Source organism: Arachis duranensis, chromosome 10 (genome assembly GCF_000817695.3).
Source record: "Arachis duranensis cultivar V14167 chromosome 10, aradu.V14167.gnm2.J7QH, whole genome shotgun sequence".
Classification (NCBI taxonomy): Eukaryota; Viridiplantae; Streptophyta; class Magnoliopsida; order Fabales; family Fabaceae; genus Arachis; species Arachis duranensis.
In genome coordinates this window covers 44,986,617-45,004,368 of record NC_029781.3, presented here as the reverse complement: position 1 = coordinate 45,004,368, position 17,752 = coordinate 44,986,617, and the positions used below count along the sequence as shown (strand labels likewise).

General features: G+C 38.0%; 1 pseudogene; it reads right to left on the bottom strand.

Moving 5' to 3' along the window:
- Positions 1–4,452: 4,452 nt before the first annotated feature.
- LOC107469913 (GEM-like protein 5) lies at positions 4,453–5,637 on the bottom strand (annotated as a pseudogene).
- Positions 5,638–17,752: the final 12,115 nt, after the last annotated feature.

The following is a 17,752-nucleotide window of genomic DNA, read 5'->3' as shown; positions in this document are numbered from 1 at the left end:
GGACATGATTTGTGGCCACACTCGAGCCTCCAAAGTGAGAGCTTGGGTGGAGATGCTCTTGGGTCGAGTCCGGTGTTGCCCATAGATCCAATTGCTGCCAAGTTAGGCGATGACTCTAAGGACGTTGTTCCAATCTAACTGGTATGTCTGGCGCTCAAGCTGGGCCTCTTGATAGGCATCCAACCCCTCCGGGCTAGGTAAGAGATCAAGTACTCGTTGAATGGCACCTTCTAAGACAGGGCCTTGCTTTTGGCGCACATAGACTGACTGCAAGGTAGGCGAGTGATAGTTGGCGTAGAACTCAACTACCCAAGAGAGATTGGCTTCTCGCGGCTGCCTTCTTAAGAATCCCCACTGTCTCTTTCAATGCGGGGCACTACAAAGTCAATGAAGTGCGCTGGAAGAATGAGGAGGTGATCATTATGGTAGTTTCTCTCTGCAAAGACGGGGAATAATCCACTCACAGTAGTTGTTAGTGAATCGTGCGGATTCACATGCAGGAGATGCCTTCTCCACTTCATCAACTCGGATGGTCCTCTTCACCCGCTTAGTAGGTGGCTTGACTCTTGTGGATGGTTGCGCCTTAGCCGGTACTCTTTTAGTTCCCTTCTTCACTGGTGTCTTGTAAGAAGCCTTCTCTTTTCCGGTGGTAGTCCGCCGGTGATGATGGAGGGAAAAGAAGAAGAAGGAAGTAAGAAGGAAGAAAGAAAACGAATGAAGAGGAATTAGGATTAGAAAGAAAAGAGTGTAGCAAGGGCGGCGCGCTGAATTAAGTGATTCGGCGCTTACGATGCGTGCGTGTCGCCCTCGTGCACGCATGGGTAAACAGTAATCTCAATGATGCGTAAGCGTCGATCACGCGTACGCGTGACTACTCGTCGTGCCAGACGCACGATTCCAGCATTATACCAGCACAACTCTCTGTTCAATGTACCAAAGTGCACCGAATTTGAATACCACGCGTACGAGTCGCTGGCGTACATGCGTGGAGTGACAAATTTGCTAGTGATGCATACGCATGGATCACGGGTACGCATGCCCTAGGCACCCTACCCACACAGTTCCAGCGTAACTCTCTGTTCATTATAGTAGAGAACGCAAACCTCCACATGACGCGTGCGTGTCATTGACGCTTACGCATCAGCTGCAACTTTCTCTTCTTTTTTTTTTAATAAAAGGGAAACATGCTTAAGTAAAAATTAATAAAGACAAAGAACGAAATAAACATAAGCACATAAATAAAATAGAATTATAAAAAAGAAAGATCATACCATGGTGGGTTGCCTCCCATCTAGCACTTTTCTTTAACATCCTTAAGTTGGACGGCCCATAGGCTCAGTCCTCTTCCCTTGCTGGATCCTTCAAGAGGAAGATCTCCAGCTCCATGTTGTTCTTTATCTTCGCACCATGATACAGTTTCAAACGGTAGCCATTGACTTTGAAGAAGGTGGGGCTTGAGGGGTGACTTAGGTGGACAACTCCGTACGGTTCTACCTTCTCCACCACGTAGGGTCCATCCCACCTTGACCTCAGCTTGCCTGGCAATAATCTCAACCTTGAGTTGTAGAGAAGGACTTGATCCCCAGCTCTAAACTCTCTTCTCTTGATGTTCTTGTCATGTACCGCTGTCACCTTCTCCTCGTAGAGCCCTCAGTTCTCATACACATCTAGTCGAAGGCACTTCAATTCCTCCAGTTGCAATTTTCTTTCAATTCCGACTCCTCCCAATCCTGAGTTGAATTCCTTCACAACCCAATAAGCTTTGTGTTTTACTTCTATCGGAAGGTGGCAAGCCTTTCTGTAGACTAGCCGGAACGGACTCATGGTGACGGGTGTCTTGTAAGCTGTTCGATAAGCCCACAGCGCATCTTCAAGCCTAGAGCTCCAGTCCCTTCTGTGAGGTTTGACAATCTTCTTCAGTATGCGCTTGATCTCTTTATTAGACACCTCGGCTTGGCCATTTGTTTGGCAAAAGTAAGTCGTCGCCACCTTATGAATGATGCCATGTTTCTTCAACAAACCTGTCATTCTTCTGTTAAGAAAATGAGAACCTTGATCACTCACGATTGCTCGTAGTGATCTAAAGTGACAAATAATATTATTCCTAACAAAAGAAACAACAACGTTAGCATCATCAGTATGGGTAGGAATTGCTTCCACTCATTTAGAAACATAATCAACAGCTAACAAAATGTATAAGAAACAATTCCGGTTCAGAAATGGACCCATGAAGTAAATACCCCAAACATAAAAAATTTCACAAAAAAACATGAGTTGTTGGGGCATCTCATCCCTCTTGGATATGTTTCCAAACCTTTGTCATTGGTGGCAAGAGTCACAGAAAATATTAGCATCCTTAAAAAGTGTGGGCCACCAAAATCCGCAGTCTAAAATTTTTCTCGCAGTTCTTTGAGGTCCAAAGTATCCACCACTCTCAAAAGAGTGATAGGCCTCTAAAATTGACTGGATTTTGGATTGTGGAACACACCTAATTATTTGGTCAGCACCACATCTCCACAAATATGGGTCATCCCATATGTAATACTTGGACTTGCTTTTAAGCTTGTCCTTTTGATGCTTAGAAAAATTTGGAGAAAAGGTATGACTAACCAAATAATTAGCTATGGGTGCATACTAAAGAACCACCTCAGATATTGCTTGTAAGCTATCAAGTGGAAATGCATCATTGATAGGAGAGGAGTCACTTTTAATATGTTCTTGGCCCGCCCCCAAATTTTGGGAGCCACTCCTCTCTTTGATCTCTAAATCAAACTCTTGCAATAACAATATCCAACGGATTAACCTTGGTTTGGACTCTTTCTTAGCTAACAGGTATTTCAAATCCGCATGGTCTGAATATACTACCACTTTGGTTCTAAGAAAATAAGCTCGGAATTTATCTAAAGCAAAAACAATAGCTAAAAGTTCTTTTTCAGTGGTAGTATAATTAGACCGGGTGCCATCTAATGTTTTAGAAGCATAAGCAATAATATAAGGGTCCTTACCTTTGCACTGAGCCAGCATGATGCCAGGGCATCTTGGCCTGTTTCACTAACCCTTTCTTTACTATTTTAGGGTAGTTTCATGCAATTTCTTAGTAAATAAGCAAGTTTTGGGTAGATATACACTTACATCACTACAACATTTTCAGGTTAAGGCAACATTTAAAAAGTGTTGCCTAAAGGCTGACAAAAGGTTGCTTTTGATCTATGGCAATACTTTTGGATCTAAGGCAACGTTTTTGGTCGGCGTTGCATATGCAGCCGTTGCCTTAGATGAAGGCAACACTTTTTTGTTTCAAAAGCAACGCTTTTGAGAGCAACCCTTGGTAAGTGTTGCCTTTGGTTGAAAAACAACAACACTTCAAAGGTGTGTTTGAGACAACACTTTTGCAGTGTTGTCTCTTCTCTCGTATTTTGATCACTACTAAAAAGTGTTGCCTATTTGTAATAAAATGCAACTCTTTTACGTGTTGCTTATAAGTTAGAATTTGCAATCCTTTGAAGTGTTGCCTATTAATTTTGAATATGCAACTCTTTAAAGTATTGCCTTTTCTTTTGGATATAGATGCAACCTAAACAAGTGTTGCTTTTTTTTGTATATGCAACCATACAAGTGTTGTCTAATATTCAAAATATACAACTAATAAAAGGGTTTCCTTTTTGATAAAAATAAAAATTATTTTTGTAATAAAAATACAAAAAAAATAAAATTTACAATAATTTTTTTGTTCATACATGTGTAATTATTTTAATTAATAAATAAATTTGTGTAAAATAGAAAAAAATTATAAAAGAGACAAAATAACTAACAATAAAATTCTAATTAAAATAGATATTAAAAACTTCAATTAGTATTTCAAATACATGTTCATCAATAATTCTCAACAAAATAAAATTCTTGTCTAACAATAATTGTCATAACAAAATAGTAATTAATATTTATCAAAAAGATGTCAATCTACTTGCATATTTTATATCTATGCTTGACTTGTCCCATATGCTAAATCTATAAATAATACACAACAAAAAATAAACAACTTATCATTAAAACTAAAAAATTATAATAAAATTTTTTAATGATATTAAATACTATAGATATAAAAGCAATAAATAGGTCTAAAAAACTCCTAAAGTGGCCAAGGTATAGGACCATAGGATTCTGTTGAAACAAATGAGATATATTCAGAAACACAATCAATGCAAAAAATGCAAGCTTAGTTAATGTCATGAGGCCGCACTATGGTGAAAACTTACATGCAGTTATTTTTACATGAAGTTGATTGTTAATAATCATTATATAACAATTTAATCAAACGTGTCAAATAATGTAGTAATCTTTAACTATCAACTTCATATGAGTTTTTACCTTGCATTATTGCTTTCCATATAAAAAATTCGGTGTTTTCATTTTCTTTTGAACTTTTTTTTGTGTTATAATTGCAATTATAGATTAAGAAAGAAAAATAGAGATTGCCACCTTGTAGTAGCTCTAAGTTTGCTGGCCAGAGGGTGCAGTGAAAGACAAAGGGCGATCGCTGCAAAAGGCGACATGAACATCTGAGAGGTAAAGTGTTCCAGCAACAAGGCCTGTTGATGTTGAGAGGTAACACGCAAATGTTTTCTTAAGCTTCTCATTTGGATATGTTGTGAATGTCTGCTTGTACAGTGACTCAAATCCACCTTCTGATATTGCTTTCACCATCAGGTTCATCTTTCCCAGTGCAGCTGAGGATACTGATGGACTTGTTTTGACTGCAAAATAACGAAAATAGATCCTCAATTTTAACATCCGAAAAAAGATAACAAATGATAAAATATTAGATTTACAAAATAACAATTATAGTCAATTGGAATGATATTTGATACTTATGATATGATTGACTAGTGTTTAATCACATAATTAAGAATCATTATAATTTAGTCAAACACTCAAACATGTCAAAATGACTCTTCGCTCTTAAGTTTACTTAAAAAGAACTACACGCCAATTTTCACCCGATGCAATTCTAAACATTAATATGACAACATTTTCACAAACAAATTGTAGCAAAATATATGATTTGTATCATTTTATTAACATAAATTATACAATGAGCATTACATATAAATATTAAGTAAAAGCATAAAATAATTTAAGTAAATCCAATCTGTGTTGACTACTAAAGACGCAAGTAATAACTTAATTCTTTAACAGAGAAATGTACAAAAGTACAAATTTTGTTCTCCCAAATATTAATTAATTTCATTTTTCATAACTACCACATCAATTTGAGAAAAAAGAAAGAAAAATAAAAGAGGAGGAAAGAAGAAACTAACGGTTGTGCCAGATGTTGTTGGCAGCAAGTTCGGCCTTCTTACTCCAAGAATCGAACATGTTGAGGATGGATTCCATGGGGCTGGTACTTGAAGGCTTGTCAAGGAGGCTATGTTGAACATATGGATGCTGCTAATGGTAGTATTGAACTCCAGGCTCTTCACTTGGTGCACCCTCCACTACTACTTTCTAGTTGTCTGGGTGGCTACTTGGCACTGCTGGCTTCCTCATTATGTGTGTCGCCCACTTCAGTACAGATGGAGATGATGAAGATGATGGTGCAGATTGATCATTTTGGTGGTTGTTGTTGGTGGTGCTCATGTTGAGAAGAAAAGGCAGAGTAGAAGAAACTATGTGAACAATGTGCCTTGAGTAAGAAACTCCTGTTTGTTGAAAAAATTCATATTAATGATTGGTTGTGTTGACTTCATAAATTATACATTAGAGAATATCATAAATGAATATTTTAAAAACTTTCAACTTACCGAATAAAGCACCATCTGGACTCCAAATCACACGGTTGACAGAAACACCTGGATCTTTGACAAAAGCAGCCTGAATTGCACATATATAGCTTTATTTCAATAACTATAAGTTACAAGTAGCCGGGCTTGGTATAAAAATTCATGTATAAAGGAGAAAAGAGGAACCTGAAATGGCATTGAACAGGCACTAAGATCCCAAGCTTTGAAATTCCTCAAGACCAACCGCTCCCTAGAACCCACTTCCCACAAAGCAATATCGCCAACATTTGTACCAACTGATATATTGCATGAAAAGAAGGAAAAACTTACGTTTAGTTGAGAACAATAACATCAAATACACACAATTAACTCAAGTGAAAAACACTATTGAATGGTCTTAGAAAGGCAGCAGACCAAGAAGTATAGTCTGTTGAACTCGATGGAAGTCCATGCTCATAGGAGATGAACCCTGGTTCAGAGTCCGCATAACAATCTTTGGCAAGTCATATGGTGCATTAAAAGCCTGGCCATGACCATGACCTGGGAATGTGGCTGACAACACATTGACACGAAGATTTACCTGCACAACATGATGAAAAGTTGATGCCAGAAATGTGAGTTGTAAAAATTTGTATAAATAAGAATTACAAGACCACTAGTTATTTTTTTTCCCTAAGTGGTATCAAATTACCTCATCCGACATTCCCATTGGTCTTGTTCTTTTAGAGACATGATCTGAACCTCTAGATGGGTAATCAATAGAAGGATTAGTTGGAGGGGTCCTAGGGTGCTTCAAAGCAGCTTGAACAAGATAATGAAACTTGTCAGAAGTCATAGATTGAATTTAGAACCATAGCCAATTAGATGTTAAAACCACTACAAACTCGAGAATAGCAGGCCGCAAGAAAATGTATTACCAGGGATTGATGGTGCACCAAGACCTGTAGTAGTACCAAGACCTATAGTGGCTCCTTCAGAAACTGCAGCATGTGCTACAGTGGTAGGATTTGACATCTAACCAGTTAGGGGTGTTGGCACATGTGCTGGAGTAGGTTGAAAAGGCTATACACATTAACCACAGAATATTCCAGCACCAAAATAAGAACCAAAAGATAACAATATGTAATGCCTACAAAACCAAATCAATAAAGTAGCCCACCCCATGTGCACCAAAATAAGAACCTCAAAGCATAGCATTATATACTAGCAACTCGAAAAAGCATATTCAATAAGCACATACACTAGACCATCTCAAAGAACATATATACATCCTAAACACATTCCTCAATTTTCCCAATTTGAGATTAGAATTAGCTTCCTAAGATTACAGAGGAGAAAAAACCCTAACCTGAGACATGATTGCAGCGAGCAGTAAGGATTACAGTAGAGACAGCGAGGACATGAGGCATTGGTGAGCCTACGACAACCATCGAGCAGCGACGATGACCAGAGACGACTCAAGCAGTGCAAGGCGGAGAAGAGGGAATACAGCAGCGGCGGATCCGGCAGCGCAGGAAGAAACGGAAATAGCAGCGCAAGCCAGAGATTTCAAAATGGCAGAGAAGAGATTTCAAAATGGCGGAGAAGAGCAGAAGTTTTAGAACAGCGCGGGTATAAGAACACATCAGATCAGACTATAGCAGAACGCGATGCAAGCAAAGTAGAACACGGCGCGAGCTTAGGCAGTGATGAACATGATGACGATGAGCAGAGAGAAATGTAGAATGCGCGTCAACATCGTTAAAGGGGAAAATTGTGTTAGGGTTAGGATTTTGATTATGAAATGATATGGTTCGAGACTTCGAGTTTTGTTTCTAGGTAATGGTACTCAGGAATGTGATGAATCAATTATTGCTTGATGTTTTTTGTGCTTCTTTTCTTGTTCTTTGGTTAAGTTCAGGAGGAAAAGAATAATTTTAAAAAATAAATAAAAATAAAAATTTTAGTGAAATAACTTTAGCAACACTTAGAAGGAGAAGTTCATTAAAAATTTAAAGGCAACTCTTAGGAAGTATAATAGATAAATATTATAAATGTTGCCTATTTAATTTATAAAACAACACTTTTTCACATGTATCTTAAAGTGATCAAAGAGAACGTTTGCAGTATGTTGGTTAACAAAGAGTTGCAATAATTTTATTTCTTTGCAACAAATCTTAAATGTTGTTTTTGACTATTTTAGACAACACTTTTTAAAAGTTACTTATATTATATGTTGCAATAGCTTAAAAATGTTGTAGTGCATCTTGATTCAAGCTAATATTGTGAACTTTACATGATTTCATGAGAATTATGCAGGAATTGAATGATAAAATTGATAATGCATGATCTCATGACTTGGAACAGAGCTTTGATGCACTTTAGTTGCTTGATTTCAGGACAAAGGAAGCAAGGAAGAGCCACGTTAGCAGCCACATTAATCTAATTAATGTGACCACTAACGTGGAATGGGAATAAGCTTGCAGTGTTAATGGAAAAAGTGATCGCCAATAACGCCTTCGAAGCCATCATAGCCCACGTTAATTACATTAACGTGGTAGCTAACGTGGAGGAAAAGGGGAGCTCCAACGTTAGTGGTAAAAGTGAATACCACTAACGTTCCAAAAAGGGCACACTTAGCCGCGTTAAGAGTCACGTTAATCCAATTAACGTGAACTCTAACGTGGGGGTAGAAAGCAATCACCATCCTTTGTCACTAACGTTGGGCTAAACCAATAGTGCCCATGTTAGTGGTCACGTGAAGACCACTAACGTGAAGGATAACATGGAGGGAGGAATGATAGGCCAACGTTAGTGACACTCACCTTTGTCACTAACGTTGGAGATGGCAATCACCACCACGTTAGTGGTCACGTTAATGCAATTAACGTGAGACACTAACGTGGGAAAGAGGGGCGTTTGAAGTGTTAGTGACAAAGGTAAGTGTCACTAACGCTCTCGAAGCTTGGGCATGCCCACGTTAAGGGCCACGTTAGTTACACTAACGTGGATCACTATCGTGGGGAAAAGAAGCAAAGAGCAACGTTATTAGTAAAGGTGAATGCCAATAATGTTTGTGAAAGATTGAGAAGCAACGTTATTGGTAAAGGTGAATGCCAATAACATCTGTAAAGGACTAAGAGGCAACGTTAGTGTTCACGTTAGTGTCACTAACGTTGAAGTTAACGTGGATAAATTTGGTTTGGAGCGTTAGTGAAAAAGGTGATCGTCACTAACGTTCTCGAACCCACATTTTCACTTAACGTTAACACCACTAACGTCCTAATTAACGTCCACCCATGCCTGACTCACACTTTTTCTGCAAGCAAAGCTGAGCCCACTGAAGATTGTAACTACTTCAACTCAAGATCAAAGGCCCATATCCAAGACTTGAAGAGCTGACTATAAGATCAAGAAGAGTAGTATATATAGGAGTAGTTTTGAACTAGAAAGGAGCTTGGCATTTTGGAGAACTACACTCTGTATATTTACTTTTCCTGCAATTTCTAGTTTACTTTAGAATGTACTCTCCTCTATCATCTTCCATTTCCAGAGCTATGAATAACTAAACCCCTTTTCATTGGGTTAGGGAGCTCTGTTGTAATTTAATGGATCAATTATAGTTTTCATTCTTCTTTTTCTTTCTTTTCTTTTGATTTACTAGAAAGCTTTCGATCTTAAATCAATTAGTTAGTTTTCTTGGAAAAAAAACTTTCCATAATTGGATATCCTCTGAGCCTTGGAAAAGGGATGAGGAGATCATGCTAGAAATGCTTTCTCATGTTGGACCAAATTGGGGTTTGGACGGATATAGTGACATATAATCCTCCCAACACTTTGATTTGGAAATACATGTGGTATAATCAGTGGCCATACTTCATCTCTTCCCATGAGCAATTAAATAAAGGAATTGGGAAATTGTTCAAGCTTAGAGAGATTGGGTTACCAAGGAATTGGGATCTAATCACCTAAGATTGCCAAGGTGATCAATGAATGCATTGATTGGGGAAGAGATAAAAATGAACTTGGTCCAGAGAATGCAAGATCTCCTAAGCCCAATAAATCCCCCATTTCTGATCTTACCCATTCTCTTTACTTTCTACCTTTTATTTCTATGTTCATCTCCCCAAATCCCCATTTAAGATTCTGCAATTTACTTTCTGTAATTTACTTTCCCGCCATTTAATCTTCTGCAACTCTCAACACAATTTCTGCTTAGCTCAACTAGAACATTCCTCCAACTAAAGTTGCTTGACCAATCAATCCCTGTGGGATTCGACCTCACTCTATTATGAGTTTTTACTTGACGACAATTCGGTATACTTGCCGAAGGGAAATTTGTTGAGAGACAAGTTTCCGTGCATCAAGTTTATGGCGCTGTTGCTGGGGATTGATTTTGTATCGACAATGATTAAGTTGGAAGATCACTAGATTGAGCATTTTTCTTTTACTTGTTTATTTTACCTAGTCATTTACCTTCAGTTTCAGTTATCTTCTTCCTCTTCCCCATCTTCACTCTTCATTTTCTTTTCTTTTGTTGTTATTTACAATTTTGTTCACTAATCCACCAACTATTTGATAATTTGCACCACTCACACTAATAGCCACTCTAACAAGAATAATTTCTTCATTTTTCTTTCTTGCTGTGTGCTTTGTTAGTTGTATGACAGGGAGAAGAAGCGGAGCTTCAACTTCCTTTGATTCTGAACCTGAGAGGACCTTCTTTAGAGTAAGGAGGGAAGCAAGAAGGAAAAGAGTTGTTCATGCTGAGGAAGAGGAAGAGTACTTTAAAACAAACATGGAGGAGAAGATGCACTGCTGGCTCAAAACAAGATGATCACCAAGCAGTTAGCCGATCTTACCAAGAAGATGGAAGAGAACCAAGTTGCAGCAGTCATCACTTCATCACCAGCTCAAGAAGGAGTGAATACAGGAGAAAAAGGCAACTGCGAACAAGCCAACTATATTGGGAACTCACCCAGGCAGACCCATGATCCATACTCCAAAACTTATAATTCTGGTTGGAAGAACCACCCTAATTTCGGGTGGGGAAATCAACAAGACTAAGGCCAAGACCAGAGACGCCACAACCACAATCTCAACAATCATGCAACCTACCAACACTCAACACAGAGACCATATCAACACCCACCTAACCCCCCTTCTCAACATCCATATCAAAACCAACATGACCACTCTCAATCTCCTAACCTCAACCCACCATCACCAACCGAAGATAGACTCTCCAGAATTGAGACTCTACATGAAGGTATATGTAAGGAAGTCCAAGACAACAGAGTGTTCAAGGATGAAGTGCGAGCCAATATAAAAAACCAGGGAGACACCATCAAGAGGCTGGAGTCCCAAGTGGGATATCTATCTCAACAGTTTCTCAAGCCGACTGATAGTTTCCCAAGTGACACAGAGAAGAACCCAAGAGGAGAAACAAAGAAAGTAAGATGGGAAGAATGCAAGATGATCACTATAAGTGATGAGAGGAGTGTGGAAGAAGTAAACACACAAACAAAACACTTTCAAGACAATCCAAAGGAAAAGCATGAAGAGAGAAGTCAAGCACCCAATCCCACACACAGGAAGGAGCTAAAAAAAGAGGAGAATCTGAACCCATATGCACCTTTTCCCCAAAGGCTCAAGGGTGGTGTAGAAAGGAGAGTGTATTCAAGGTTCCTCGACATGTTTGCATCTCTTCATGTAAACATTCCGTTCATTAAGGCTCTCCAGCAGATGCCCTCATACATCAGGTACATAAAGGAGCTGCTGGCCAAAAAGAGTTCACTGAAGGGTGAGAAAACAATAGTGATGAATAAGGAGTGCAGTGCTCTCATTCAAACAGAGCCATCTACAAAAAGGAAGGTGATGAGCGGATAATTTATACGCTTTTTGGCATTGTTTTTAGATAGTTTTTAGTATAATCTAGCTATTTTTTGGGATGTTTTCATTAGTTTTTATGCTAAATTCACATTTCTAGACTTTACTATGAGTTTGTGTGTTTTTCTGTGATTTTAGGTAATTTCTGGCTGAAATTGAGGGACCTGAGCAAAACTCTGATAGAAGGCTAACAAAGGACTGCTGATGCTGTTGGAATATGACCTCCCTGCACTCGAAATGGATTTTCTGGAGCTACAAAACTCCAAATGGTGCGCTCTTAACGGCGTTGGAAAGTAGACATCCAGAGCTTTTCAGCAATATTTAATAGTCAATACTTTATTTGTGATTAGATGACGTAAACTGGCGCTCAACGCCAGTTCCATGCTGCATTCTAGAGTCAAACGCCAGAAACATTGCATCAATTACTTACTTCTGTAAACCCTAGCAGCTAGTCTAGTATAAATAGGACATTTTACTATTGTATTAGACATCTTTGGTCTCGGTTTTATTCCATTATTCATCTTAGGAGACTATTGATCATTCATGGGAGGCTGGCCATTCGGCCATGCCTGAACCTTCATCACTTATGTATTTTCAACGGTGGAGTTTTTACACACCATAGATTAAGGGTGTGGAGCTCTGCTGTACCTCAAAGTTTTAATGCAATTACTACTATCTTTTATTCGAATTCAATCTTATTTCTGTTCTAAGATACTACTCATACTTCAACCTCATGGATGAGATTATCCGTGACACTCATCATCATCCGTCCCTATGAACGCGTGTCTGACAACCACTTCCATTCTACAAGCGAAAGCTAGAGTGTGTATCTCTTGGATTCCTGATGCACGACGCATGGTTGCCCTTGCCTAACAACCGAGCCTTCCATTCTGTGAGATAAGAGTCTTCGTGGTATAAGCTAGAATTGATGGTGGCATTCATGCGAATCCAGAAAGTCTAAACCTTGTCTGTGGTATTCCGAGTAGGATTCCGGGATTGAATGACTGTGACGAGCTTCAAACTCGCGATTGTTGAGTGTGATGACAAACACAAAAGAATCAAGGGATTCTATTTCGACATGATCGAGAACCGACAGATGATTAGCCGTGCCATGACAGAGCATTTGGACCTTTTTCACTGAGAGGATGGGATGTAGCCATTGACAACGGTGATGCCCTACATACAGCTTGCCATGGAAAGGAGTAAGAAGGATTGGATGAAGGCAGTAGGAAAGCAAAGATTCAGAAGGAGCATAGCATCTTCATACGCCTATCTGAAATTCCCATCGATGATCTACATAAGTATTTCTATCATTACTTTCTGTTTATTTATTACTATTATTCGAAAACTGCATAACCATTTATTATCTGCCTGACTGAGATTTACAAGATGACCATAGCTTGCTTCATATCAACATTCTCCGTGGGATCGACCCTTACTCACGTAAGGTTTATTACTTGGACGACCCAGTGCACTTGCTGGTTAGTTGTGCAAGGTTGTAAAGAAAGTGCTGAGTTATAAACGCGCATACCAAGCTGAATGCCATTATTAGAGATCACAATTTCGTGCACCAAGTTTTTGGCGCCGTTGCTGGGGATTGTTCGTTCATCTTGTTGCTCAGATTAGGTAATTTTCTTTTCATTTATTTTCAAAAAAAAAAATTTTTTTAATCTTTCAAAAATTTATCACCTATTTTCGAAAATTTTCAGAGTTTTCAAGAATGAATTCTAGAGTTTCATATAACATGTTTTAGCTTGGCTGGCTATTAAGCCATGTCTAATTCATAGGATTTTGATTGAGGACTTTGGATTCATTACTTTCTTTTTTCTATATGTTTTTCGAAAAATATAAAATAAAATACAAAAAAATAATAAAATCATAAAAATCAAAAATAATTTGTGTTTCTTGTTTGAGTCTTGAATCAACTTTTAAGTTTGGTGTCAATTGCATTTTTCTAAAAATTTATGCATTTTTTGAAAATCCATGCATGGTGTTCTTCATGATCTTCAAGTTGTTCTTGGTAAGTCTTCTTGTTTGATCTTGCTGTTTTCTTGTTTTGTATCTGTTGTTGTTTTCCATTTGCATTTTTGCATTCATAGTGTCTAAACATGAAAGATTTCTAAGTTTGGTGTCTTGCATGTTTTCTTTGCATAAAAAATTTTTCAAAAAATATGTTCTTGATGTTCATCATGATCTTCAAAGTGTTCTTGGTGTTCATCTTGACATTCATAGTGTTCTTGCATGCATCATTGCTTTTGATCCAAAATTTCCATGTTTTGGGTCATATTTGTGTTTTTCTCTCTCATCATTAAAAAAAAAATCAAAAATCAAAAAAATATCTTTTCCTTAATTCTCTCAAAATTTCAAAAATTTGAGTTGACTTAGTCAAATTTTTTTAAAATTAGTTATTTCTTGTAAGTCAAGTCAAATTTTCAATTTAAAAAAAAAATCTTTTTCATTTTTCTTACTATTTTTTTCGAAAATTTTTAATTTGAATTTTAAAACCTTTTCTTATCTTTAATTCATAATTTTCGAAAACTTTATTAACAATTAATGTGATTGATTCAAAAAAATTTTGAAGTTTGTTACTTTCTTGTTAAGAAAGGTTCAATCTTTAAACTCTATAATCATATCTTTTAGTTTCTTGTTAGTCAAGTAATTAATTTTAATTTTAAAAATTAAATCTTTTCCAACCATATTTTTTTAATCATATCTTTTTATCATATCTTTTTCAAAATTTTATCTTTTTCAAAAATTTGATTTCAAAATATCTTCTTATCTTCTTATCTTTTTGTTCCGAGGGTTACCTGAAACTGTAGATCGATCTCGGTCGAGATCTTCTGGGTTGGTCGGAGCCAAAGTGTCCGACAGGCGTATAACGGCCGGAGCTAGTGTGTCCGACTTGTGGAACTGAGAGTGTTGCTGATCCTTTGTCACCGAAGGGTGGGGGGTACCTGCAAGGGACTCCGATGCTTAAGTTAGCGAGGGTATTAAGCAGGTATTGAGTAGAATCAGAGTATGAGTTATACCTGGGTGCTCCAATGTATTTATAATGGTGAGATATGGCCTTCTGTGGATAAGATAAGTTAGTTATCTTATCTTATCTTTATCTTATCTTTAAGTGATGTCATCTTATCTTTAAGGGAACCGCCCTTCTCTCGTAGGCTTGGGCTGCCTTAGGATCTGGGGCGTGTTCCTCTATTTGGGCCCTTTGTTTGGGCTTTCTCGTGACTTGGCCGAACTCTTTAAGAAGAGGTCGGATTGTCCTGACCTGAAGAGGTCGGTCGCTTTGTCTATAGAACATCCCGGGTCGGACAACTCGACCGAGGATATGAACACTTTTCAAATTTGATTTTCAAATCTTTTCAAACTAACCAATTGTTGTTTATTCTTTTTAACTTTTTCAAAACCACCTAACAACTTTTCTCTCTCCAATTTTTGAAAATACCTCTCTCTTTTTTTAAATTCTTTTTAATTAATTAATTATTTTAAATTTTAATTTTAATTTTATTCTCCTTTAATTTTCGAAAATCACTAACTACTTTTTCAAAATTTATTTTCAAAAATTTCTCCCTCTCTCATCTTATTCTATTTATTTATTCATTTACTAACACTTCTCTTCATCTCCAATCTCTGCCCCTATCCTCACCCTTGTGTTTAGATTATTCATTCTTCTTCACTCTTATTCCCTTTCTTCTTCTACTAACATAAAAGAATCTCTATACTGTGACATAGAGGATTCCTCTTCCTTTTCTGTTCTCTTCTTTCTCATATGAGCAGGAATAAGGAAAAAGACATTCTTGTTGAAGCTGATCTTGAACCTGAAAGGACTCTGAAGAGGAAACTAAGAGAAGCTAAATTACAACAATCCAGAGACAACCTTACTAAAATTTTTGAACAAGAAAAAGATATGGCAGCCGAACCCAACAACAACAATGAAAGGAGGATGCTTGGTGATTATACTACACCTACTTCCAAGTTTGATGGAAGAAGCATCTCAATTCCTGCCATTGGAGCAAACAATTTTGAGTTGAAACCTCAACTAGTTACTCTAATGCAACAAAACTGCAAGTTTCATGGACTTCCATCAGAAGATCCCTACTAGTTTTTAACTGAGTTCTTGCAGATCTGTGAGACTGTTAAGACTAATGGAGTAGATCCTGAAGTCTACAGGCTCATGCTTTTCCCTTTTGCTGTAAAAGACAGAGCTAGAACATGGTTGGACTCGCAACCTAAGGATAGCCTGGACTCTTGGGATAAGCTGGTCACGGCCTTCTTGGTTAAATTCTTTCCTCCTTAAAAGCTGAGCAAGCTTAGAGTGGATGTTCAGACCTTCAAGCAAAAAGATGGTGAATCCCTCTATGAAGCTTGGGAAAGATACAAGCAGATGACCAAAAAGTGTGATTCTGACATGTTCTCAGAATGGACCATGATAGATATATTCTATTATGGTCTGTCTGAGTTCTCTAAGATGTCACTGGAGCACTCTGCAAGTGGATCCATTCACCTAAAGAAAATGCCTGCAGAAGCTCAGAAACTTATTGAAATGGTTGCAAATAACCAATTCATGTACACTTCTGAGAGGAATTCCGTGAATAATCGGACGCCTGAGAGGAAGGGAGTTCTTGAAATTGATGCTCTAAATGCCATATTGGCTCAGAACAAAATGTTGACTCAGCAAGTCAACATGATTTCTCAACGTCTGAATGGACGGCAAAATACATCCAACAGTACTAAAGAGGCATCTTCTGAAGAAAAAACTTATGATCCTAAAAACCCTACAATGGCAGAGGTAAATTACATGAGTGAACCGTATGGAAACACCTATAATTCTTCATGGAGAAATCATCCAAATTTCTCATGGAAGGATCAACAAAAGCCTCAACAAGGCTTTAATAATGGTGGAAGAAACAGGTTTAACAATGGCAAGCCTTTTCCATCATCTTCTCAGTAACAGACAGAGAATTCTGAGCAGAGCACCTCCTAACTTGGCAAATATAGTCTTTGATCTATCTAAGGCCACTTTAAGCTTCATGAGTGAAACAAGGTCCTCCATTAGAAATTTGGAAGCATAAGTGGGCCAGCTGGGCAAGAAAGTCACTAAAACTCCTCCTAGTACTCTCCCAATCAATACTGAAGAAAATCCAAAAAGAGAGTGCAAGGCCATTGATATAATCAATATGGCCGAACCTAGAGAGGAAGGGGAGGACGTGAATCCCAATGAGGAAGACCTCATGGAACATCTCCCAACCAAGAAGGAGTTCCCTATTGAGGACCCAAAGGAATCTGAGACTCATATAGGGACCATAGAGATTCCATTAAATCTCCTTCTGCCATTCATGAGCTCTGAAGACTATTCTTCCCTGAAGAGGATGAAGATGTAACTGGAGAGCAAGTTGCTCAATATCTAGGAGCTATCATAAAGCTGAATGCCAAGTTATTTGGTAATGAGACTTGGGAAGGTGAACCTCCCTTGCTCATTAGTGAACTAGATACCTGGGTTCAGCAAACTTTACCTCAAAAGAGACAAGATCCTGGCAAATTCGTAATACCCTGCACCATAGGTACCATGACCTTTGAAAAAGCTCTGTGCGACCTAGGGTCAGGTATAAATCTTATGCCACTCTCTGTAATGGAGAAACTGGGGATCATTGAGGTACATCCTGCCATATTCTCATTACAAATGGCAGACAAGTCAGTGATGAGCGGATAGTTTGTACGCTTTTTGGCATTGTTTTTAGTATGTTTTTAGTATGATCTAGTTAGTTTTTAGTATATTTTTATTAGTTTTTAGTTAAAATTCACTTTTCTGGACTTTACTATGAGTTTGTGTGTTTTTCTGTGATTTCAGGTATTTTCTGGCTGAAATTGAGGGACCTGAGCAAAAATCTGATTCAGAGACTAAAAAGGACTGCAGATGCTGTTGGATTCTGACCTCCCTGCACTCGAAGTGGATTTTCTGGAGATGCAAAAGCTCAATTGGCGCGCTCTCAACGGCGTTGGAAAGTAGACATCCTGGGCTTTCCAGCAATATATGATAGTCCATACTTTGCCCAAGATTTGATGGCCCAAACCGGCGTTCAAAGTCACCCTCAGAAATCCCA